This window comes from Phoenix dactylifera, unplaced genomic scaffold, assembly GCF_009389715.1.
Source record: "Phoenix dactylifera cultivar Barhee BC4 unplaced genomic scaffold, palm_55x_up_171113_PBpolish2nd_filt_p 000242F, whole genome shotgun sequence".
Taxonomy (NCBI): domain Eukaryota; kingdom Viridiplantae; phylum Streptophyta; class Magnoliopsida; order Arecales; family Arecaceae; genus Phoenix; species Phoenix dactylifera.
Window position 1 is genome coordinate 579,040 of NW_024067739.1, and position 26,335 is coordinate 605,374.

Here is a 26,335-nt window from a genome sequence, read left to right on the forward strand (position 1 = left end):
TTTAGGTTTCATTGGGTTTGCTACATCACATGTAAACCTATCTACCCGACTCTCATTCACATCACATGCAAATGGCACATCACAGGCAGTTATAATCGCAGCATCAAATAAAGCTAAACTTTAAATAGGTGATGATCATGGATTCTAATTAGGTCGTATTACAAGCACATGCACGTCAATCGATCAACTGATCTTCAACTTTTGAATTGGTTCCAAGCCTTCTTGACTCGATCCTTGATCAACTCTTGATCCCATCGCCATCAACCACTTGGATCGCCGTTCATCTCATGCCTTGTCTTCAACTTGATCGTTGACGTACATCACATCACAGAAATACAACCAGATGTAAAATAAAAATAATAATAAATTACATCCCCTTTTAGGAGGCACGCAGGCCTCTCAAAACATCAAATAAGATGCATGCAAGCATCTGAAAAATTACATGACATTACAGATCACATCGCAGGTCATTACAATTGATACCAAAAGGGTTTGAATCCTAATGATCATCACCACATGCAACAATTATAATTTTCAGATCTGAAATCTAATTGATTATCTCATGACATAGGTTGCTGATCATGCTAATCATGATTCTAAACTTTGTAATCCCATTAACAATGCAATTAGAATCATCTTTTTCTCACATAAAAATCAGCATGCAAAAAATCAGCATCCTAGAAAAAAATCTGCATGCAGAAAATTTTCAGCATGCATAATCATTTAAATTTTAGATCTAATAAGCCTATGAATAATTAATCCTTACCTTAATTTATGATGCCTTGCTCTGATACCACCGTTAGAATACCCGCCCATGCCGCAGAAAAATTTCAAAAATTTCAGATGCAGCGGAAGAGGCATGCGCGGGATCAACCGTTCATCGCATGAACGTTGCTTAAAACCGTTCGTAGATAGATAAGGATTAAAAACTTTTTAAAAATATTAGAAGATCAGATCTTCACCTTGTGCGGGTAGATGATCACCACAAAATGATGATCGTGGTTTTTGGATGAAGGTTCGCTTGAAGCCGTTCAAGTGCCCGGCCTCTACGGGTATCCACACGAAGCAGGAACCAATCCAAGCTTTCTATCTCCCCGGGGTGCTAGCTCCCTTGCAGAGATAACTTTGATGGCTGATGTCCTCCCTTTTAATCAACCCTTGATTGTGCTTGGGAGGAGAAAGAAGAAGGATGAAGAGAGGAAGAAGATCAAAGCCCCTGCAGCCTTCTTTCTTTTCCCTGCGTTGGAAGGAAAAAGGGAGGATGAAGAGGCCACCTTTCTTTTTCTTCCTTTGCTTTCGGCTGAACCAAGGAAAGGGGAGGAGAGGGGGCCACGAATTGGAGAGGGAGAGGGCTTCAATGAATGCCCTAGGTCAGCCCCACACCTCCTCTTAAATAGCATGTGGAGCTCCTACTTTGTCGGAGCTCCTTGATTAAATTCCAAGAGGGGCGCCGGCCCCTCTTCTTTGCCGCACCAAGCAAGGAAAAGGAGGAGGGGCGTGTGCCCCTCCTTCATGGTTAACCTAATCCTCCTCTAAGGAGGACTAGGAAGATCACTCTTGGTTTGGTCCTAATCTAATTAGGTTTGGACCAAGGGTGAACCAATTTGGGTTTTAATCTAGGTAAGTCCTAATCCAATTAGAACTTGATGAGCCATGACTCAATTGAACCCTTCAATCCTAATCTAATTAGGAGTCATCTTGATTCATTAGATTAATAATTAATTGGGACTTAAGAAGTCCTAATCCCATTAGGATTTATTTAATTCTAGTCCTAATCCAATTAGGACTCCAATTTGAATTCGAAGTCCTAATCCGATTAGGACTCTAGAAATCCTACTCCAAGTAGGAATCCAAACTTAATTCAAAACTTCTAATCTCATTAGGATTATAGGAATCCTACTCCATGTAGGAATCCTAGTCCTACTCCAAATAGGATTTCCAGTCCAAGTCGGAATCCCAGTCCAAGTAGGAATTCTAGTCCTAATCCAATTAGGACTCCAAGAATCCAACTCCAAGTAGGACTCTTGTTTCAAGTCCAATTAATTAATTCCCTTTGTTCCTTCTTCAACTTATTATCAATCGAATTGATTACTTGTGATTCCTAATCACGATTCAACCATCGGATCGGTCAATGCCTCTAGTGTGTGTGATGTTAGATGTATGCTCTAGAAGCCAATCTGGCGGACACATTATTACTTCTAGGACATAAATTTGTACTTGACTTTATTATTATTGAATAATAAATGGGCATCTTTTTCATTCATATTTTTTATGTGTCTATAAATCGTCCAAGGAATTAATAAGATGATGGTACATATTCTCAAGAGTTGAAAATTTGAGCCATGTATCATTGGTGATTAATTTCTAAATGCTCATGATCAATGGATCATCACAAGGACGGTGATCGATCCGATCAGTGCACAGATCACTTTTCTTCTGGATGGACGAGACTCGAGTCCACAGTGTAGGGACACTGAAGTGATAGTGCAGGTGCTTGTTAGAGAACAAGGGTACTGAGCGTGACCAAGACAAGAAGTCACTTGGATGTCTATCCACTCGTCAGTGACTTGCTTGATGTTGCAGTAGTATGACTGGTCCTTTGACCTGCGGTGCTTCGGCTACTCACAGTGAGGTTATTGTAGTTTGACTACACGTATACATGGTCTCTAGCCATATGGGTCCTTGTAGTGTAGATTGGCTGCAGCAAGTTCACTATAGGAGTAGGGTATGCACTTACATGGAATCTATCGACCTTGATAGAAGAGGAGTGATCCTATGTGATTTGTTAGACTGAGTTCTAAGACCTTGGCCAGGGCAGAAATATAAAGTGGAGAAAGAGTTTTTCACTATCGAACTCAAGTCAAATAAATCTAGACATATGACAGACGACGGGGTTTGACGAGTTTTCCATGACCTCCGATCTGTAGGAATCCACGATAGAAGGACTGTATCATACGATTGCTGCACCTAGAGGTTCATCATTCTATTCTGCTGGGTGGCCACTACATACTGCTAGGTGTCACTGGTGGATGGTGAGACTCACAGGGATCATCTCGATGGTCGATAATCCCTGGTGAGTTGAGTTGGAATTGTTTCAACCCATTGAAAGGAGTTTTCAATGATATTGTGATAGAGATCATAATATATCTCACTACCAGTCAGAATGGAACCTATGGGGTCACACACATTAGAGGTATTGACCGATCCAATGGTTGAATGTGATTAGGAATCACAAATAATCAATTAGATTGATAAATGAAAACCCGCTAAGAGTTAGTGGCTAGAAGAAGGAACAATTGCAATCGAATTGCAATTTAATTAAATTAATTAAATTTAATTAATTGGACTTGATCACGAGTCCTACTTGGAGTAGGATCCTTGGAGTCCTAATTGGATTAGGATTTCAAATTAAATTAGAATCCTATTTGGAATAGGATTTCTAAAGTCCTAATTGTCTTAGGGCTGAAATTTAATAAGTCCTAATTAGATTAGGATTATTTTAAGTCCTAATTAATTTTAAATTTAATTTAATTAATTTCATGACTCCTAATTAGATTAGGATTGAAGAGTTCAATAGAGTCATGGTTCAATTAAGTCCTAATTAGATTAGGATTGGGAGGAAATTGGAATGGGTTCATACATATCCTATTTTGACTAGGATTGGGCTCATGCATTAGACCCAAACCACCTTGCTACTTAATTTGATTAAGTGATCAATTGATGGGGATATGAGGGAGGGGCGTAGGCCCCTTGATTGCTTGCGTGAGAAGTAAAAAAAGGGAGCAAAACCCCCTCCTTGCTGCCGAATTAAATGGATAAGGGTGAGCTCCTAAAAAATAGGAGCTCATCCTTATCCCATGGAGAATTAAAAGGAGGAGGGGTTCGGCCCCTCCTCTAATCCTTTTTTCTGGGTGATCATGGCAGAAATACTCCCCTCCCATTCCTCCTCTCAGCAAAAATAGAGAAGGGAAGAAAAGAAGCTTGGCGTGATCCTCTTCTTCCTCCTCTTGGTTCTAGTGCAAGGAAAAGAAAAAGGCTGCATACAACCTTGTTTTTCTTCTTCCTTGGCACTTCCTTCTTCTTCCTCCTCTCAAGCCAATCAAAGGTTAATTCAAAGGAGAGGACTTCAGCCATCCATAGCCATCTCTGCAAGGGAGCTAGCACCCCTGTGAGATCCAAAGGCTTCGATCGAGTCAGTACTTCGTGTGGATACCTGTAGAGGCCGGACGCGTGTGCGGCTTCCACTGAGCCTTGATCAAATACCACGTAAATCAGATTTGTGGAGACCATCTACCCGCACAAGGTGAAGATCTGATCTTCTTAATGATTTTAAAATAGTTTAAAATAATTTAATTCTAATCTATCTACAAACGAAAGGTTTTAAAACACGTTCATGCGATGAACGGATCCCGCATATGTTTTTCCGCTGCAATCTGAAAATTATTTCGAAATTTTCATGGCATATGAGGGATGCTAACATGTGACCCCATAGGTTCTACTCTGACTGGTAGTGAGATATATTGTGATCTCTATCACAATATCATTGAAAACTCCTTTCAATGGGTCGGAATGATTCCAACTCTACTCATTAGGGTTTATCGATCATCAAGATAAGCCCTATGAGTCCCACCATCCACCAGTGACACCTAGCAACATGTAGTGGCTACCCAGCAGAATAGAATGATGAACCTCTAGGTGCAGTTATCATGTGATACAGTCCTTCGATCATGGATCCCTACAAGACGGAGGTAATGGATAACTCGTCAAACCCCTTCGTCTGTCATATGTCAAGATTTATTCAACTTAAGTTCGAAAGCGGAGAACTCTTTCTCCACTGTGCAATCTGCCCCGGCCGAGGTCTTACGAACTCAGTCTTATAAATCACATAGGATCTCTCCTTATCTATTAAGGTCGATAGATTCCTTGTAGATGCATACCCTACTCCTACAGTGAACCTACTGCAGCCAATCTACACTGCATGGACCCATATGGCTAGAGACCATGTATTTGTGCAGTCAAACTACAATAACCTCACTGTGAGTAGCCGAAGCATCGCAGGTCAAAGGACCAGTCACACTACTGCAACATCAAGTAAGTCACTGATAAGTGGATAGACATCCAAGTGACTTCTTGTGTTGGTCACGCTCAGTACCCTTGTTCTCTAACAAGCACTTGCACAATTGCTCCAGTGTCCCTACACTATGGACTCAAGACTCGTCCATCAAAGAAAGCAATATGTGCACTAATCTCAGCGGATCAATCATCATCCTCGTGATGATCCATCGATCAGGAGCAATTTAGGAATTAATCACCAATGACACATACCTCAAATTCTCAACTCTTGAGAATATGCGTCATCATCTTATTAATTCCTTGGACGATTCATGGACATATAAGAACATGAATGAAAAAGATGCCTTTTATTTATTCAATAATAAATAGTCAAGTACAAAATTATGTCCTAGAATAAAATAATGCGTCTGCCAAATTGGCTTCTAGGGCATACTTCTAACATCCACGATCTGTCCTCCGCTTCTTCTTCCGCGATGCATCCGGAGCCAGCCATCACGTTGATCCCGCGGCTCCTCCCATCGAGTATCCCGGATTTGCATCCCCACCGGCACGCTCCCAAGGGATCCATCATCGGGTGAGAGGGTCTATATGAAGGAGCCATCGGCAGGAAGGGGGGGGAGAGCTGGGTTGTGAAAGAAACAGGGGCCCCTGTTTCGGTGAAGAGAAGAAGAGAGGTTCGGTTGGGAGAAAAAGAAAAGAAAAGAAAAGAGGGGGGGGAAAGAGAATAGTTTGTGATATTTTTGGAAGAATGGGAGGTAAAGGCTTTCATTTGAAGATGGAAGGACATCCGGCCACCATGCGCGGCTGAACACCTAGTCTAAGGCTGGATGAAGCCCTAGCAATGTATCAGGGCATTGTAGTTCTTATTTTTATTATTATTTTGGAGCTTGTTTAAATTCTTATTTTCAATAAAATATTCCTTTATGATATTTAAACTTTGAGCATGCTAGTTACTAATCATGTTTGCTAAAGTAGTCTAAGATGATTCATGCCTAGGAAGATGAAGTGTGCTGCATCCTAGATTAGCATACTTAGGTAGACACTTCATGCTACACCGAAGATGGATCTTCCTAACACTCTTTATGTTTTTATTTTAAAAGGCTTGTAGCCAATTTGCATGCCTCTCCAAAAGATAAAAATTAAGAACACAGTCTCTAATGCAATGCTACGCGGTGGATTCCAAACCCTAGATCTATCTACTTTGATAAATTTCAATTCGTACTCATAGATTAATTTAGTTAAATCAAGTTAGCAAATCTTTCTTCTTGATTTATTTTTAAAAGAAAAATAACTTATTCTTCAATCCCTGTGGACCGACACCCGTAATCACTATCCTACAGGATACGTGCTATTGCGTGGTTTATTTTTAAAATTGAAATAACCGATCAATTTTTGGCGCCGTTGCCAGAGATTGCTAGCATAGTTATTTTTCCTATCATTAAAAAAAAATTTAATTAATTAAAAAAAACAAACTTTCAAAAAATATATATATCTAAAAAAATATTTTCTATTATTGTAATTTTTTTATCTCCTTTTTCTCTTCTACTATTTTTTTTATTTTATTATTATTATTTTTTTTGGTCTTATTTGATCAGGAATCGAAGAGGAGATCTGGGCTATCAAAAAGGAATGCTTTAGATGTTTGTTTAAAAAAAAATTTAAATTGTTGGGGAAATAAGCAAACCTCTAAAGCATTCCTTTTTGATAGCCCAGATCTCCTATTTGATTCCTGATCAAATAAGACCAAAAGAAAAATAATAATAGTAAAATAAAAAAATTAGTAGAAGAGAAAAAGGAGATAAAAAAATTACAATAATAGAAAATATTTTTTTTATTTTAGATATATATATTATTTTGAAAGTTTGTTTTTTTTAATTAATTAAATTTTTTTTAATGATAGGAAAAATAACTATGCTAGCAATCCCCGGCAACGGCGCCAAAAATTGATCGGTTATTTCAATTTCAAAAATAAACCACGCAATAGTACGTATCCTGTAGGATAGTGATTATAGGTGTCGGTCCACAGGGATTGAAGAATAAGTTATTTTTCTTTTAAAAATAAATCAAGAAGAAGGATTTGCTAACTTGATTTAACTAAATTAATCTATGAGTACGAATTGAAATTTATCAAAGTAGATAGATCTAGGGTTTGGAATCCACCGCGTAGCATTGCATTAGGGACTGTGTTCTTAATTTTTATCTTTTGGAGAGGCATGCAAATTGGCTACAAGCCTTTTAAAATAAAAACATAAAGAGTGTTAGGAAGATCCATTTTCGGTGTAGCATGAAGTGTCTACCTAAGTATGCTAATCTAGGATGCAGCACACTTCATCTTCCTAGGCATGAATCATCTTAGACTACTTTAGCAAACATGATTAGTAACTAGCATGCTCAAAGTTTAAATATCATAAAGGAATATTTCATTGAAAATAAGAATTTAAACAAGCTCCAAAATAATAATAAAAATAAGAACTACAATGCCCTGATACATTGCTAGGGCTTCATCCAGCCCTAGACTAGGTGTTCAGCCGCGCATGGTGGCCGGATGTCCTTCTATCTTCAAATGAAAGCCTTTACCTCCCATTCTTCCCAAAATATCACAAACTATTCTCTTTCCCCCCCCTCTTTTCTTTTCTTTTCTTTTTCTCCCAACCGAACCTCTCTTCTTCTCTTCACCGAAACAGGGGTTCCCCTGTTTCTTTCACAACCCAGCTCTCCCCCCCCTTCCTACCGATGGCTCCTTCATATAGACCCTCTCACCCGATGATGGATCCCTTGGGAGCGTGCTGGTGGGGATGCAAATTCGGGATACTCGATGGGAGGAGCTGCGGGATCAACGTGATGGCTGGCTCCGGATGCATCGCGGAAGAAGAAGCGGAGGACAGATCGCGGATGGATGGCTCAAATCCAGAAGAGGGGGACGGCTAGATGCTTGGGCTCATGCCTGATCTCACGGGATGCTGGAAGCGTTGATCATGGAGGAGATTTGGTTGCGGGATGGCTGGGAAGATCGCTCCGGACGACTTCTTTCTTTGGACCGTGGAAGGAATGGATGCGAGATCGCCGGACGCCTGATGCGGAAGGATGGCTGACTCCGAGAGTGGCTGGGACGCGATGCTGGGAGGAGCGGAAGAAGGAGGTGGCCGGATCCATGGCGTGATACGCTGGGAGCATGCGGAGCTTGTCTCGGACGCCCGAAATGGCAGCCGTGCGGAGGCGCTGGTCACGGCGTGGAGATGGAAATCCGGAAGAGGAGATGCCGCACGTGGTTGATGGCGGAGGAGCTAGGAATCCGGAAGAGGAGATGGCATGAACGCGGTGGGCACGACGCGGGATCAACGGGAGGAAGGTGGACGGCCCTGATGCAAGGAGGGAGGAAGAAGATAAACAGTGGCTTATATATTATATTTTTTTTTTGTAACACTGTTCATATGAACAGTGTTTTTCATGGAACACTGTTCATATGAGCAGTGTTACCTCGGAATACTGTTCACCTGAACAGTGATTCCAGTAATTTTTGGGAAAAATTATTTTTCTTGGTTTATTTTGACGTGAAAATGGGCATATATGAATTTAAAACAAGGATCTCCTCTATTTTGCTTAGTTTGGAAACGTGATGCGTGTTAGATGTATGCCCTAGAAGCCAATTTGGCTGACACATTGTTGATTCTAGGGACATAATTTTGTACTTGACTATTTATTATTGAATAAATAAAAGGCATCTTTTCATTCATATTGTTTATGTGTCTATGAATCGTCCAAGAAATTAATAAGATGATGATACATATTCTCAAGAGTTGAGAATTTAAGCCATGTATCATTGGTGATTAATTTCTAAATGCTCCTGATCAATGGATCATCACGAGGACGGTGATCGATCCGATCAGTGCACAGATCACTTTCCTTCTGGATGGACGTGACTTCAGTCCACAGTGTAGGGACACTGAAGTGATAGTGCAGGTGCTTGTTAGAGAACAAGGGTACTGAGCGTGACCAAGACAAGAAGTCACTTGGATGTCTATCCACTCGTCAGTGACTTGCTTGATGTTGCAGTAGTGTGACTGGTCCTTTGACCTGCGGTGCTTCGGCTACTCACAGTGAGGTTATTGTAGTTTGACTACACACATACATGGTCTCTAGCCATATGGGTCCATGCAGTGTAGATTGGCTGCAGTAGGTTCACTGTAGGAGTAGGGTATGCACCTATATGGAATCTATCGACCTTGATAGAAGAGGAGTGATCCTATGTGATTTGTTAGACTGAGTTCTAAGACCTTGGCCAGGGCAGTAATATAAAGTGGAGAAAGAGTTTTCCACTATCGAACTCGAGTCGAATAAATCTTGACATATGATAGACGAAGGGGTTTGACGAGTTATCCATGACCTCCGTCCTGTAGGGATCCACGATAGTAGGACTGTATCACATCACAACTGCACCTAGAGGTTCATCATTCCATTCTGCTGGGTAGCCACTACATGCTGCTAGGTGTCACTGGTGGATGGTGGGACTCATAGGGATTATCTTGATGATCGATAAACCCTAATGAGTTGAGTTGGAATCGTTCCAACCCATTGAAAGGAGTTTTCAATGATATTGAGATAGAGATCACAATATATCTCACTACCAGTCAGAGTAGAACCTATGGGGTCACACACACTAGAAGTATTGACCGATCCGATGGTTGAAATCGTGATTAGGAATCACAAGTAATCAATTTGATTGATAAGAAGTTGAAGAAGGAAAGGGAATTAATTAATTGGACTTGAAACAAGAATCCTACTTTGGGTAGGATTCCTAGAGTCCTAATTGGATTAGGACTGGGAATCCTAGTTGGAGTAGGACTGGGATTCCTACTTGGAATAGGATTCCTACAATCCTAATGAGATTAGGAACTTTGAATTAAAATTGGATTCCTACTTGGAGTAGGATTCCTAGAAATCCTAATTGGATTAGGACTTCGAATTCAAATAAAGTCCTAATTGGATTAGGACTAAAATTAAACAAATCCTAATTGGATTAGGATTCCTTAAGTCTAAATTAATTATTAATCTAATGAATCAACATGACTCCTAATTGGATTAGGATTGAAGAGTTCAATTGAGTCATGATCCATTCAAGTCCTAATTAGATTGGGACTAGCATAGATTGAACCCAAATTGGCTAATCCTAATTAGATTAGGATGAAACCATGAGAGAGGCACCTAATCCTCTTTGGAAGAGGATTAGGTTAACCAACTAAGAGGGGCATCAGCCCCTCTCCAATTGCTTGGGGCGACAAGAAGAGAGGAGCTAGGGCCGGCGCCCCCTTCTTTCTTTGGAAAGTTATCTAGGGCTCCAACTTTGGAGGAGCCCTTGATAGCTATAAGAAGCACCATGAGGCCGGCGCCCTAAGCATTGGAGCCCTCTTCCTCTTGTGCCGTGGCCACCCTCTTCCTCCCTCTTAGTTGCTGCCGCAAGCAAGGAAGAAACCTCCAAGTGTTGGCGGCCTCCTCCTCTTCCTTTTCTTCATCCAGCGCAAGCAACAGAAAGATGGCTGTGCAGGGGTTCATCTACTTCCTCTTCTTCATCCTTCTTCTTCCTCCTCTCAAGCACTTTCAAGAGTTGAAAGAAAGAGAAGAGATCAGCCATCAAAGGAGTCTTTGCAAGGGAGCTAGCACCCCGGGAAGACAAGAAAGCTTTGATCGGTTCTCTACTTCGTGTGGATACCCGTAGAGGCCGGACGTTTGAACGGCTTCAAGCGAACCCTCTTCCTAAAACCATGAATTCAGATTCGCGGTGATCATCTACCCGCGCAAGGTGAAGATTTGATCTTCCTATTAGTTTTAAAAGTTTTAATTCTTACCTAATTACGAAAGGTCTCGAAACAACGTTCATGCGATGAACGTCGAACTCGCGCATGCCGATTCCGCTGCCATCTGAAAATTTTTGAAATATCAGCGGCATGGGCGGGTTCCCAACAGTGGTATCAGAGCCTAGACTTCGTAGATTAAGGTAAGAATTAAATATCTAAAGGCATATTAGATCTGAAAATTAAATGATCATGCATGCTGAAAAATTCTGCATGCAGATTTTTTAGGGGTGCTGATTTTTTACATGCTGATTTTTATGTGATAAAAAGATGATTCTAATTGCATTGTTAATGGGATTACAAAGTTTAGAATCATGATTAGCATGATCAGCGACCTATGTCATGATATAATCAGTTAGTTTTCAAATCTGAAATTATAATTGTTGCATACGGTGATGATCATAGGATTCAACCCCTTTTGGTATCAAATGTAATGACCTGCGATGTGATCTGCGATGTCATGTAATTTTTCAGATGCTTGCATGCATCTTATTTGATATTTTGAGAGGCCTGCGTGCCTCCTAAAAGGAGATGTAATTTATTTTTATTTTTATTTTACATCTGGTTGTATTTCTGTGATGTGATGTACATCAACGATCAAGTTGAAGCAAAGGCATGAGATGAAAGGTGATCTAAGCAGTTGATGGCGATGGGATCAAGAGTTGATCAAGGATCGAATCAAGGAAGCTTGGAACCAATTCAAGAGTTGAAGACCACTTGATCGATTGATGTGCATGTGCTTGTAATACGACCTAATTAGAATCCATGATCATCACCTAGTTAAAGTTTAGCTTTAATTATTGCCGCGATTATAACTGCCTGCAATGCGCCGTTTGCATGTGATGTGAATGAGAGTCGGGTAGATAGGTTTACATGTGATGTAGCAAACCCAATTGAGACCTAAATCAAAACCTCCTCAATCAAGTCGAGAGTGAACCGACATGAGCAAGTCATATTAGATTAATTGATCTAATTGGTGTCTAGGAAAGCATGAAAGGTGGTTACTTAATTAGGACCTTACTCTCTGAGTAAGGGGAGCCTCCCACCTGCTTACCTGGCCAATTGTTCGATTACCTCTTATGAAGGGCTCAAGTTGCAAACACTAAGACCTGATTAACCAATATTAAGTCAATAGGTCTTCCACTGTAGTAGAGCTGCTAAGGCCTTTCTGATGTTGACTTGTCTCGGCTGGACACAGTGGTCAAGTTGCATTGGGGGGCTGGACCTCTCTATAGACATGAGATGTTGTAGGGTAAAGGTGGGGTTGGGCACCAATAACTGTTAGGTGAGGACCCAATGACGACTTTATTCCTACGGTTATACGGTGGGTCTGACTTAACTAAGAAATGGGACCAATAACTGTTAGGTGAGGTCTTCATGGCTTAGAGACCAAGTTACACTGCAACATGCTTGAGAAGCATTGTACAAGAGTTGTACACTCATCCATCTATGTGTCACCAATAACTGTTAGGTGAGGTGGCATGTAAATCGGTGGGACTGCAGTACCCACTAGAAACCCTAGTCGTGTGGGATTTTCGTTTTCCTACCAGGGGAGTGTGAGGAATTCGAGAAAATAGTGAGAGTTACATTTGTTCTAAAAGACCTTAGAACAGATTAGGATTAAGTACAAAAGTTTAACTAGAATCTTTACTCTCTGCAGATACAATGTCGGCTTCAAACCCTTTGACCCGTATTCTTGAGACCAACCGACTGACCGGAACCAATTACAAGGACTGGCTTAGAAATCTCAAAATTGTTTTGGACTGTGAGAAAATAGGCTATATACTCGATTCAGATATCCCCACACTACCAGCACGTCCTACTGATGTTCAGCGTGAGATGCATAAAAAGTGGTTGGATGATGACATTAGAGTAAAATGCTATATGATGGCATCCATGTCTAATGAACTCCAATGCCAGCATGAAAATATAAAGACTGCTAGGGACATACTGGCACACCTGCAAGAGTTGTATGGTGAGCAGAGTCGCACAGCTCGTTTTGAAGTGTCCAAGAGGCTTTTCAAAGCGAAGATGCGCGAAGGGCAGTCTGTCCATGATCACGGTCTGACCATGATCAAGGACCTAGAGGAGCTTGAGAAGCTCGGTATGGACATGCACAAGGAATTACAAGTGGATTTGATCCTACAATCACTTCCTGATTTATTTGGTTAGTTTATAGTAAACTACCACATGAATAAGATTGAATGCACTAAGACTGAACTAATCAACATGTTGGTAACTGCTGAGGGAGCCTTGAAAGGTTCAAGGGGCAATGTCCTTGCTGTTGAGTTGACTTCTGGTTCCAAGAGAAAGTCTACTTGGAAGAAAAAGAAGCCTGCAAAGAAGCAGAAGAAAGACAAGAAGCCAAAGAAGGAAGTTCAAAAGAAAAAGGCTAACGACAAAGGAAAATGTTTCCACTGCAATGTCGAAGGCCACTGGAAGAGAAACTGTCCTTCATACCTCGAGAGCCTGAAGAACAAGAAAGGTGACACACCTTCAGAAGGTATAGACTTGCTCATTATTGAAACTAATCTAACGGTTTCTTCTACTTCTAGTTGGGTTATAGATTCTGGTTCTAGTGCTCATTTGTGCACTACCATGCAGGGTCTAAAGGAAAGTAGAAGGCTGGCGGAAGGTGCGGTAACCCTTCGGGTTGGCAACGGGGCAAAAGTTGCTGCTGTGGCTGTGGGCACCTACCATCTGCGACTACCGTCTGGATTTAGTTTAGTACTTAGAGACTGCTATTATGTACCTGTTGCTAGCAGAAATTTGATTTCTGTTTCATGTCTAGCACAGGAAGGTCATGTTTTTACATTTGACAAAGACTGCTGTTCTATTTATTTGAGAAATAAAATAGTAGCACGTGGTTTTATGATTGACAGTCTCTATCATTTACATATGGATGTATCTGTGAATGTTACCGAGCAAGAAGTGAGTGCCAAAGGATCCAAAAGATCCAGAGATGAGATAAACCAAAGATATTTGTGGCACTTCAGACTTGGCCATATTGGAGAAGACAGAATGAACAAAATGGATAAAGATGGGCTTTTAGGCTCATTGACTTCCGAGTCATATCCAGTTTGCGAGTCCTGTCTTCAAGGAAAAATGGCTAGACTGCCCTTTGTAGGACATGGGGAGAGGACCACTGAAATACTTACCCTAGTACATACAGATGTATGTGGCCCATTCGATGTGCTAGCCAGGGGACGTTATTCTTACTTCATTACCTTTACTGATGATTATTCACGGTATGGGTATGTGTATCTTATGAGACACAAGTCTGAGTCTTTTGAAAAGTTCAAAGAGTTCAAGAATGAAGTAGAAAAACAAACTGGAAAACCTCTTAAGGCTCTTCGATCAGATCGAGGAGGAGAATACCTTAGTGGAGAATTCCGGGACTATCTCAAAGAAAACGGCATAGTCTCACAATGGACACCTCCGGGTACACCTCAACTCAACGGGGTGTCAGAGAGGAGAAATCGGACCCTGTTGGACATGGTCAGGTCCATGATGAGCTTCACTGATTTACCTATGTTCCTTTGGGGAGATGCCTTACTCACAGCGATTTATTTATTGAATAGAGTTCCCTCTAAATCCGTTCCTACCACACCGTATGAGATATGGCATGGTAAGAAACCAAGTCTGGGTCATCTCAAGATTTGGGGATGTCCAGCCCACGTCAAGAGACTACAGGCGGACAAGTTAGAGGCTAGGACCATAAGTGCTCGTTTTATAGGATATCCTAAAGAGTCATTAGGATACAATTTTTACGTCTCAGAGGATCACAATGTGTTTGTGAGCCGTCATGCCATCTTTTTGGAAAATCAGTTTATCCTTGATAGAGGCAGTGGGAGGAAAATTGAGCTTGAAGAGAAAGTCTCTGAAAAGCAACGAGTCATGGATCCTATAGAACCCATTCATAAAGAGCCAGTACACGATGTCTCTCAACCACCTCATAGATCTAGTAGGGTCTCCCATCCTCCCGAGAGATACTTAGGTATACTAGAAGAGGATACCGAGGAAATGTTCCTAGTGGGAGATAGGGATCACATACAGGATCCCAAAACCTACAACGAGGCGATATCTGATATCGATTCCGAGAAATGGCTGGAAGCTATGAAGTCAGAGATAGACTCCATGCATTCCAACCAAGTCTGGACCTTAGTAGACCCACCAGAAGGTATTGTACCTATTGGATGCAAATGGATCTACAAAAGAAAGATAGGTTCGGATGGAGAGGTAGAGACCTATAAGGCAAGGCTTGTGGCGAAAGGGTATAGTCAGCGCGAAGGCATTGACTATCAGGAAACCTTTTCACCTGTAGCCATGCTAAAATCCATCCGGACATTGCTTGCCATTGCAGCATTTCATGATTATGAAATCTGGCAGATGGATGTGAAAACTGCTTTCCTGAATGGATATCTTGATGAAGATATCTATATGGAACAGCCTTTGGGTTTCACTTCCAGTGATGGAGATCACAAGGTCTGCAAGCTGCAAAGGTCCATCTATGGACTAAAGCAAGCATCTCGGAGTTGGAACACTCGTTTCGATGATGCAATCAAAACGTTTGATTTCATCAAAAACGAAAAGGAACCGTGTGTTTATAAAAAGGTTAGTGGGAGTGCTGTCATTTTTCTCGTATTGTACGTAGATGACATTCTCCTGATTGGGAATGACATTCCCATGCTAACCTCGGTCAAGGTCTGGTTGTCAAAAGAATTCTCCATGAAAGACCTTGGGGAAGCATCCTATATTTTGGGAATAAAGGTCTATAGAGATAGATCTAAAAGGATGCTTGGCCTTTCACAGAAGATGTACATAGAGGAGGTGCTGAAGAGGTTCAGCATGGAAAACTCCAAGAGGGGTCTCTTACCCCTAAGGCATGGAATTCATCTCTCCAAGAAGATGTGCCCCAACACATCTGAAGAGATTCAACGCATGAGCAAGATTCCCTATGCATCGGCAATAGGAAGCCTCATATATGCCATGCTGTGTACACGACCTGATATAGCTCTTGCTGTGAGTGTCACAAGCAGATATCAGTCGGATCCAGGCAAGAAGCACTGGATAGCTGTGAAGAACAGTCTTAAGTACTTGAGAAGAACTAGGGACATGTTCTTGGTCTTTGGGAAAAGATCAGAGTTGAAGGTAGAAGGATGCACACATATTGATGATAGAAAGTCTACATCAGAATATGTGCAATTGTGGATCAGTAAATTGGAAGAGTTCCAAACAACCGATCATTATAGATTCTACCTTAGAAGCTGAATCTTAAGCCGTATCTAAGGATGCAGTGGAAACCTTCTGATTAAAAGTTAATTGCAGAGTTAGGTGTAATGTCATTAGATGCCATAACACTTTACTGCGATAACATTGGCACCATAGAACTAGCTATGGAGCCATGGTCTCATCAGAAGTCCAAGCACATAGAGCGGCGCTTCCATTTCATACGCGACTATGATGTAGAGGTGCAGAGAGTAGACTCCGCGGATAACGTGGCAGACCCGTTCACTAAGCAGCTGAGTCAGAAAAAGACTGAAGCCCACCTTGAGAAGATGGGCCTAAGATATATGACCAATTGGCTTTAGTGCAAGTGGGAGATTGTTAGATGTATGCCCTAGAAGCCAATTTGGCTGACACATTTGTTGATTCTAGGGACATAATTTTGTACTTGACTATTTATTATTGAATAAATAAAAGGCATCTTTTCATTCATATTGTTTATGTGTCTATGAATCGTCCAAGAAATTAATAAGATGATGATACATATTCTCAAGAGTTGAGAATTTAAGCCATGTATCATTGGTGATTAATTTCTAAATGCTCCTGATCAATGGATCATCACGAGGACGGTGATCGATCCGATCAGTGCACAGATCACTTTCCTTCTGGATGGACGTGACTTCCGTCCACAGTGTAGGGACACTGAAGTGATAGTGCAGGTGCTTGTTAGAGAACAAGGGTACTGAGCGTGACCAAGACAAGAAGTCACTTGGATGTCTATCCACTCGTCAGTGACTTGCTTGATGTTGCAGTAGTGTAACTGGTCCTTTGACCTGCGGTGCTTCGGCTACTCACAGTGAGGTTATTGTAGTTTGACTACACACATACATGGTCTCTAGCCATATGGGTCCATGCAGTGTAGATTGGCTGCAGTAGGTTCACTGTAGGAGTAGGGTATGCACCTATATGGAATCTATCGACCTTGTAGAAGAGGAGTGATCCTATGTGATTTGTTAGACTGAGTTCTAAGACCTTGGCCAGGGCAGTAATATAAAGTGGAGAAAGAGTTTTCCACTATCGAACTCGAGTCGAATAAATCTTGACATATGACAGACGAAGGGGTTTGACGAGTTATCCATGACCTCCGTCCTGTAGGGATCCACGATAGTAGGGACTGTATCACATCACAACTGCACCTAGAGGTTCATCATTCCATTCTGCTGGGTAGCCACTACATGCTGCTAGGTGTCACTGGTGGATGGTGGGACTCATAGGGATTATCTTGATGATCGATAAACCCTAATGAGTTGAGTTGGAATCGTTCCAACCCATTGAAAGGAGTTTTCAATGATATTGAGATAGAGATCACAATATATCTCACTACCAGTCAGAGTAGAACCTATGGGGTCACACACACTAGAAGTATTGACCGATCCGATGGTTGAAATCGTGATTAGGAATCACAAGTAATCAATTTGATTGATAAGAAGTTGAAGAAGGAAAGGGAATTAATTAATTGGACTTGAAACAAGAATCCTACTTTGGGTAGGATTCCTAGAGTCCTAATTGGATTAGGACTGGAAATCCTAGTTGGAGTAGGACTGGGATTCCTACTTGGAATAGGATTCCTACAATCCTAATGAGATTAGGAACTTTGAATTAAAATTGGATTCCTACTTGGAGTAGGATTCCTAGAAATCCTAATTGGATTAGGACTTCGAATTCAAATAAAGTCCTAATTGGATTAGGACTAAAATTAAACAAATCCTAATTGGATTAGGATTCCTTAAGTCTAAATTAATTATTAATCTAATGAATCAACATGACTCCTAATTGGATTAGGATTGAAGAGTTCAATTGAGTCATGATCCATTCAAGTCCTAATTAGATTGGGACTAGCATAGATTGAACCCAAATTGGCTAATCCTAATTAGATTAGGATGAAACCATGAGAGAGGCACCTAATCCTCTTTGGAAGAGGATTAGGTTAACCAACTAAGAGGGGCATCAGCCCCTCTCCAATTGCTTGGGGCGACAAGAAGAGAGGAGCTAGGGCCGGCGCCCCCTTCTTTCTTTGGAAAGTTATCTAGGGCTCCAACTTTGGAGGAGCCCTTGATAGCTATAAGAAGCACCATGAGGCCGGCGCCCTAAGCATTGGAGCCCTCTTCCTCTTGTGCCGTGGCCACCCTCTTCCTCCCTCTTAGTTGCAGCCGCAAGCAAGGAAGAAACCTCCAAGTGTTGGCGGCCTCCTCCTCTTCCTTTTCTTCATCCAGCGCAAGCAACAGAAAGATGGCTGTGCAGGGGTTCATCTACTTCCTCTTCTTCATCCTTCTTCTTCCTCCTCTCAAGCACTTTCAAGAGTTGAAAGAAAGAGAAGAGATCAGCCATCAAAGGAGTCTTTGCAAGGGAGCTAGCACCCCGGGAAGACAAGAAAGCTTTGATCGGTTCTCTACTTCGTGTGGATACCCGTAGAGGCCGGACGTTTGAACGGCTTCAAGCGAACCCTCTTCCTAAAACCATGAATTCAGATTCGCGGTGATCATCTACCCGCGCAAGGTGAAGATTTGATCTTCCTATTAGTTTTAAAAGTTTTAATTCTTACCTAATTACGAAAGGTCTCGAAACAACGTTCATGCGATGAACGTCGAACTCGCGCATGCCGATTCCGCTGCCATCTGAAAATTTTTGAAATATCAGCGGCATGGGCGGGTTCCCAACAATGCGGAGACGGGAGTTTCTGAACCGTTGGATTGCTTGGATAGTGGTCGCGGAAAAGGAATAGGATTGGTTTGGAAATTGGCTTTGGATTTGAGGTAGGTTATGATCTTTAATTTGCTTGAACTTGGTCTCGAGCCCAATGTTATTTAAATTCAATTCTTGCTAAACTGCTTCAGACCGGACTCGACAAAACTAAAAACAGGATCGTGATTTAATAAAATTAATCAAACATTTTCCTCATACAAAAATAATTAATTAAAGCTTTCAATCTAATTAGGAACCAAAACTCATTTAATTATAACCTTAGCTTGATTACAACTCTATCAGTTTACCAAACCGGGTTAACATAATCTCTTCCTTATATGTTTTTCTGTAATTTTCATGAAAGATTGCAAACAAGAGAGAGACAAGTTCAGAGTCTGATTCAAGAAAAGAATTATTTACTTTTTACCATATTTTAAATTTATTTCAATGATCATTCAATTTCATGGTAAAATACGTATTTATTAGTTTAAGAACATTGATAAGTGCTATGGAAAGATAGCTAAATTATGAATTATTAAGCACTTATCATACCCCCAAACCTATGTTTTGCTAGTCCTCGAGCAAAATAAAAAAAAAGAAAAGCTCTAACTCACTTTCGCAGGCATCGCGATTGCATTTACCATATGCAACAAGGCTTTAAACCCCTAGGTTACCCTAGTGGACGAGTTATAGTCTCGTGAGGGTTTCCAGTGAAGATACCCACAAACTTCAATATTAAAATAAATCATTATTGTTATGAAATTTTTTTTTCTTTTTCTTTTTTTTTAAATCTAATTTAAGATACATAAATGATAAGAATTTCAAAGCACACACGGTTTTATTTACTACAGCCTAAATTCTAGGTTAGTATGCAATTTAAGTTAAAGTCATTAAGTTTCCGTTTAGGAAGTTGTAAGACTCATTTATACTGGAATGCTCGGTGAAATCTGGACCGTATACAAGCTAAGGGTTCGGGATCTCCAAAATATTGCTAATACTAGTAGTTTCCAAGGATTGGTCGAAAGAACCTGCTCACTGATTCAAAATCATCTTATCTACAGGATTTCGAGAGTTGTGGATGTTTACTTTAGTACCTCACGGGCTTTATCTGTAATATTCCAGTTTACTCGAATTTTTACAACGACGGCTTTCACACTATTGTCTTTTTCAAGTTCAATACAGAGTTTTTTTTTTTTATAAAGACATATAAATTGTGCACTTTTACTCTTGTGGTGATTTCTCCGTATAACGAGCAATCAGTCGACAACTCTCATACCAGTTGGCACAAGGTGTCAGGCATCAAGACTCCCCTACGGACTTATGCTCGGAGTTCTCATCACAAGCCCACTTGACCTTTGACAATAGGTAGCCTTTTTCGATGTTCCTGACTAAATCCATTATTATTGATGATTTTTTTTTTTTGGATTAGATAAGTATGATTCATCAGGGTCCAAGGTTGCTACTATACTATCAATATAATGTCGAGCCTAGACCTTAGAAGTGTCGGCCAGTGTGTAGTAAAATTCCGAAGTATTAATTAGCTTACAACTCCCTAAGAGAGACTTAATTAAAAGAACTTAAATTTGTATTACTTCCAACTAGTCATTGGGCTTTTTAGATTTTATATACCTTGTGTGTTTAGCATTCTCGCATTAATGTATAGAAATGAGGTTTTTAAAAATAAAAACTTTTTTTATTTAAAATTTTTTATTATTTTATGTACACAAATTTTTTTTTTTGAATGAAAATCAAGATGAATACCCCCAAACCTAAACCTAACATTGTCCTCAATGTTAAAAAAAATCTAAGAGAATTGGGTTGCCTCCCAACAAGTGCTAAGTTTATTGTCTTCAGCCAGACACAGTGAGGTAGTTTTTGCATCTTCTTCTATGAGTTCATCTATTTTGTCTATCATAAAACACTCAACTTTCCTCGTGGGTTGGTCGTCCGCATTGAACACATTTAATTTTACCTTCATGTTCCCAAATGATATGTTCATTACCCCCATTCTACAATTGATGCATGCATTGGCTGTTGCTAAAAAGGGGCGCCCAAGGATCACGGGGATTTGTTTCTTAGGATTAGGTTCATGTTCCATTCAAGGACGATGAAATCTACTGGAAAATAGAATTTGTCTACCTTGACAAGAACATCTTCAATTATCCCACGTGGTGTTTTTACAGATCGATCAGCCAATTGAAGAGATACCGAGGTTAGTTTTAACTCACCTAATCCAAGTTTTTCATAAACTAAATAAGGTAAAAGGTTGACACTTGCCCCTAGATCTAAGAGTGCTCGATCAATGAAATTATTTCCTAAGACACAGGAGATGGTGGGAGCACCAGGATCTTTGAATTTCGGAGGGGTGTTGTGTTGGAGAATAGAACTCACTTGCTCAGTTAGGAAGACCTTTTGGGCACATGTGTCCTAGATTTTCGCTTTTGTGTACAAAGGTCTTTAAGAAATTTGGCATAGGAGGGAACTTGTCTAATAGCATCAAGAAGCGGAAGGTTGATTTTCACTTGTTTGAAAACCTCCATCATTTCCTCTAGTGAAGTTCCTTTTTTGCCAAAGGGAGAGGGTGAATTAAGAGCTTCAGGAAATGGGGCCTTTGGGATATGAGTTTTGGCAGAAGGTGGACTAGCTGAAGAAGAAGAAGAAGATTTTAGATTTTTATTTGACACATTTTTATCCTCTTCTTCACCTTCCTTATTGTTGTCCTCCCAATCTTATTGTCTACTACACGTCCACTCCTTAGGGTAGTCAAAGCATTGGCTTGTTCATGATGAATTGCATTTACTTGATTTTCTTGAGCCATATATTGTCCCCTAGGATTACTTAGTGGTTGGCTTGGAAGCTTTCCTTCCTCTCGCTTGTTCAGTGCATTAGCTAGTTGCCCCATTTGGGATCCTAGCTTGGCGATGGATTGCGTGTGAGAGTGCACCAATTGTGTAATGGTTTCCAAACCTTGAAGGGCATTCAATACTTTCTCCTCAAAGGCTGTGTTTCTTTGGGGTGGAGGAGGAGTGTGTTGAAATTGAATCGAGGGACGGTAGGGATGAATATTTTGTGGGGTTTGAAAATTCTGAGGATTTTGAAAATTTTGGGAATAAGGTTGGGCCTGTGTTCGAAGCTTGCTGCTTCCAAGAAAAGTTTGGATGATTTCGCCATCTCCGGGTTATATGTATTGGAAAATGGGTCAGTACCCGGTCTGCGCTGTGTTTGGGCAGCATTGATGTGTTCTTGCACGAGTTCGGGGAATTGGGGTGCTGAGGGGCACTCATGAATAGGATGCGATGGGCTAGAACAGATAGTACATACTTGTGCTTGGGAAGAGCTAACGACATGTCCTCCTATCATTAGTTGGTCAATCTTATGGGACAATGCATCTACCTTGCTAGACAGGTCCATAGAATGACTTATTTCACAAATGGCCCCTTTTCTTTGAAAATTCGGGGGTGCTTGACGAGAACATGAAGCATGGTGGAAGGAGTTTTCATTAAGATTTTCAAATAGTTTCCATGCTTCATGCTTATTTCGAAGCATGAAAGTCCCCCCGCATGCAGCATCAATCATCTGACGGTTTCGTTCAGTCAATCCATCATAGAAACATTGCACTAGCTGCCAGTTAGGTATTTGATGATGAGGGCATTTACGGATTAGGTCTCGAAATCTCTCCCAAGTTTCATGAAATTCTTCTCCCTCAGTTTGGGAGAAGCTTGTAATGGCACGTCTAAACTGGTTCGTTCTTCCTATGGAAAAGTATTTTTTAAGGAATTCTTGTTACATTTGATCTCAAGAACGAATCGAGTTGGCTTCTAAAGAATTCAGCCATTGTTTGGCTCTATCTTTAAGGGAGAAGGAAAATAATCTAAGTTTTAGAGCATCATCAGTAAAGTTTCTGAATCTTGACAGTGGTGCAAATCTCAAGGAATTCATCTAGGTGTTTATATGGGTCTTCATTGGTGAGCCCATAAAAAGATGGGAGCATTTGGATCACACTAGATTTTATTTCATATTGTACAGCTGCTACTTCAGGTAATCGAATGCAAGATGGGGAAGTGTAAATGGTGGGAGTAAAGTACTCCCTCAGGAGTTTGGGTTGTTCTTCAGCCATCTCAGGAGGTGGGGATGATCCTAATGTTTTGATCTTAGCTCGAATGTTCCTAAGGGTTCGTTCTATTTCAGGGTCAAAAGGTAATAGGTTTCGTACTCTAGAACGACTACCTTGCATACACTAGTACTCGATCAATCAAGCATGCAATAAAAGAGAAAAGCATATCAATCCTAGTCTTTGTCCTAAAATCACTAGACAAGGCTCCTAACTGGTTTGAAGAGGGCACCTAAGCCTCCAATCCGGTCTAATGAACCGAGTTGACCAGGTAAGCTCCCAGGTAAGTGGAGGGGTCCACGATGCGTTCGCAAAGGTCCCACTTAAAATCCACTTGCCTCGAACAGATTGAACTGTCTCCCTTATAGGGACAAAGCTTGCCTAGACATCAACTAAGCCAACAGACGCGAAATTGGGTGCAACTTTCGGTGATCTTCGTCCTATTGAGTTCGAATGTCCCTAGGAGCCAACGTCTAATTGATTTTTAATTAAAGCGACAACTATGTGAGATTGAGTTCACCTAAGTTGGGCAAGGAGTCCGGTGATGAAATCCGGCTCTTATCTTGTTGGGGTGATTGCCCTTACTATGTGCGGATTAATTTGTGTATGTGTATCAAGCATGCATTCATACTTTTGCTGAAATTAAAATCAAACAATGCACCACAAAATTCCAAGCTATAATATTAATTTAAATAAGAAAGGTTTAGAGGTTACCAAAGGAATTTTCCCAGCAATTTAACTTTTTTTAAATTTAAATTGTAATCATGTGCTTTGAATGAAAATGCACAGGCGTGCTTTCCATGTGTGTAGTTTATCCCATTAAATAGTGGAGGTATATCAATTAATTGTTTCTCTCCTAGAAAACTATCTATTTGAGTTGTTTGATCTTTGCTCTTTGACGGTTAGGTCAAAATCACAAGGCAAGAAATTATAGAGCACCTGCTCTGATTACCAACTTGTTGCCCAAGATAAATACGGTAGTTCGCGAAGCATCTGGCTTACCGTATCTTCCCATGTCCCGTCGTCGAGAGACTAACTGACAACCCAAGAGGGGGGTGAATTGGGGTTTTCTAAATTTTTTAAAGCCCTTAATTAAGTTGATAGATGTAATGGGTAGTAATATGCTTGTGTTATTATATATGTGCAGTGGAATTAAAAAGCACACAATGCAAAATATACAAGAAGTATAGTGGTTCGGTGCTCTCCTAAGCACAGCACCTACGTCCACTCCCCAATCGTTCTCTTGGAAATCACTATAATCCCGTGGATTACATTTGAATTGTTTTTTTCGGCTCACAATCAAAAGTCTTTACAATTTGATTTTTCGAGATCACCAATAACCTACGTTGATTTGCAGGCTCACCAACAACCTACACCGTTTGTTTTACGGGCTCACGACAAACCTTAGAAGGAATTGAAAGAAAAGAGTTTGTAGCTCCCTAAATGAGCCAAATAAACAAGTATGCACTAAAAGAAGATATAAGAAAAATTAATCCGCTTTGAAGATGCTCTTTCTCTTCTTTGCTTAGGTTACTTCACTTCTCAGGGGTTGGTAGAGCTCTTGAATGCACTTGAAGAATGCTCAACCACTTCTTTTGGAATTTGAATGAAGCAACTTGATGAAGAACACTTGGACTTGCTTTCTCTTGAATGCACTATTGATTTTTAGCAAAAAGATGGTTTTTTTCTAGGTGAAAAAATGGACCTCTTAAATACTTCCTTACCAACCTTTATAATGAATCACTCCCTAGGTGTTTGGAATGGAGAAACTAGCTGTTCTCTAGCTGTTGGACGGACTCAAACAAGTACATTTGCAGAACTAGCCATTATGACTGTCAGCCTTACGGATCTCGCTGGGATCGATCCAAGCCTTTTTGGCGGTCGGCTCATGTCACTGTTCATTAACTCTGCGGGTCCGGCCTTCAAGCTTTTCTTGGCGTTCGGCCCCCATCAGCTGCGTGCAGTGGGGGTCTGACCCTTGCTTACACTGGGCGTCGCCCCCTGCTACATTGGGGGTCCGCCGCTCTCAAAAAATTCAAGAAGCTTTTTTTCAGACTTTCTCAGGCTTGGGGATGGGTCGACTCATGCTTTCCTCTGGGGTCAACACCCATGCTACAATGGGGTCAGCCCCGCTACATGTGGGGTCGGCCCTCTCAGGAATTTCAGAGACATATTTTTTTTGAGTTCTGAAGTGGGAGTCGGCTCATGGTCTCTTGGGTCGGCTCCACTGGGGTCAGCTCAAGGCTACCTGGGGTCGGCTCAAGGAAGCTTAGGGACAGCCCTCTCAATTGTTAGATGTATGCCCTAGAAGCCAATCTGGCTGACACATTATTAATTCTAGGGACATAATTTGTACTTGACTATTTATTATTGAATAAATAAAAGGCATCTTTTCATTCATATGTTTATGTGTCTATGAATCGTCCAAGAAATAATAAGATGATGATACATATTCTCAAGAGTTGAGAATTGAGCCATGTATCATTGGTGATTAATTTCTAAATGCTCCTGATCAATGGATCATCACGAGGACGGTGATCGATCCGATCAGTGCACAAATCACTTTCCTTCTGGATGGACGAGACTTGAGTCCACAGTGTAGGGACACTGAAGTGATAGTGCAGGTGCTTGTTAGAGAACAAGGGTACTGAGCGTGACCAAGACAAGAAGTCACTTGGATGTCTATCCACTCGTCAGTGACTTGCTTGATGTTGCAGTAGTGTGACTGGTCCTTTGACCTACGGTGCTTCGGCTACTCACAGTGAGGTTATTGTAGTTTGACTGCACACATACATGGTCTCTAGCCATATGGGTCCATGCAGTGTAGATTGGCTGCAGTAGGTTCACTGTAGGAGTAGGGTATGCACCTATAAGGAATCTATCGACCTTGATAGAAGAGGAGTGATCCTATGTGATTGTTAGACTGAGTTCTAAGACCTTGGCCAGGGCAGTAATATAAAGTGAAAAAAGAGTTTCCACCATCGAACTCAAGTCGAATAAATCTTGACATATGACAGACGATGGGGTTTGACGAGTTGTCCATGACCTCCGTCCTGTAGGGATCCACGATAGTAGGATTGTATCACATGTTAACTGCACCTAGAGGTTCATCATTCCATTCTGCTGGGTAGCCACTACATGCTGCTAGGTGTCACTGGTGGATGGTGGGACTCACAGGGATTATCTCGATGATCGATAAACCCTAATGAGTTGAGTTGGAATCGTTCCAACCCATTGAAAGGAGTTTTCAATGATATTGAGATAGAGATCACAATATATCTCACTACCAGTCAGAATAGAACCTATGGGGTCACACACACTAGAAGTATTGACC

The 26,335-nt window shown here is 41.0% G+C and overlaps 1 non-coding gene across 1 annotated transcript; it reads left to right on the forward strand.

The window, feature by feature from the left end:
- The first annotated feature begins 22,524 nt into the window (after positions 1-22,524).
- LOC120105263 lies at positions 22,525-22,630 on the forward strand. Its single transcript, XR_005507661.1, has one exon. It is a non-coding gene; the product is annotated as a small nucleolar RNA R71 (small nucleolar RNA).
- The last annotated feature ends 3,705 nt before the right edge of the window (positions 22,631-26,335 follow it).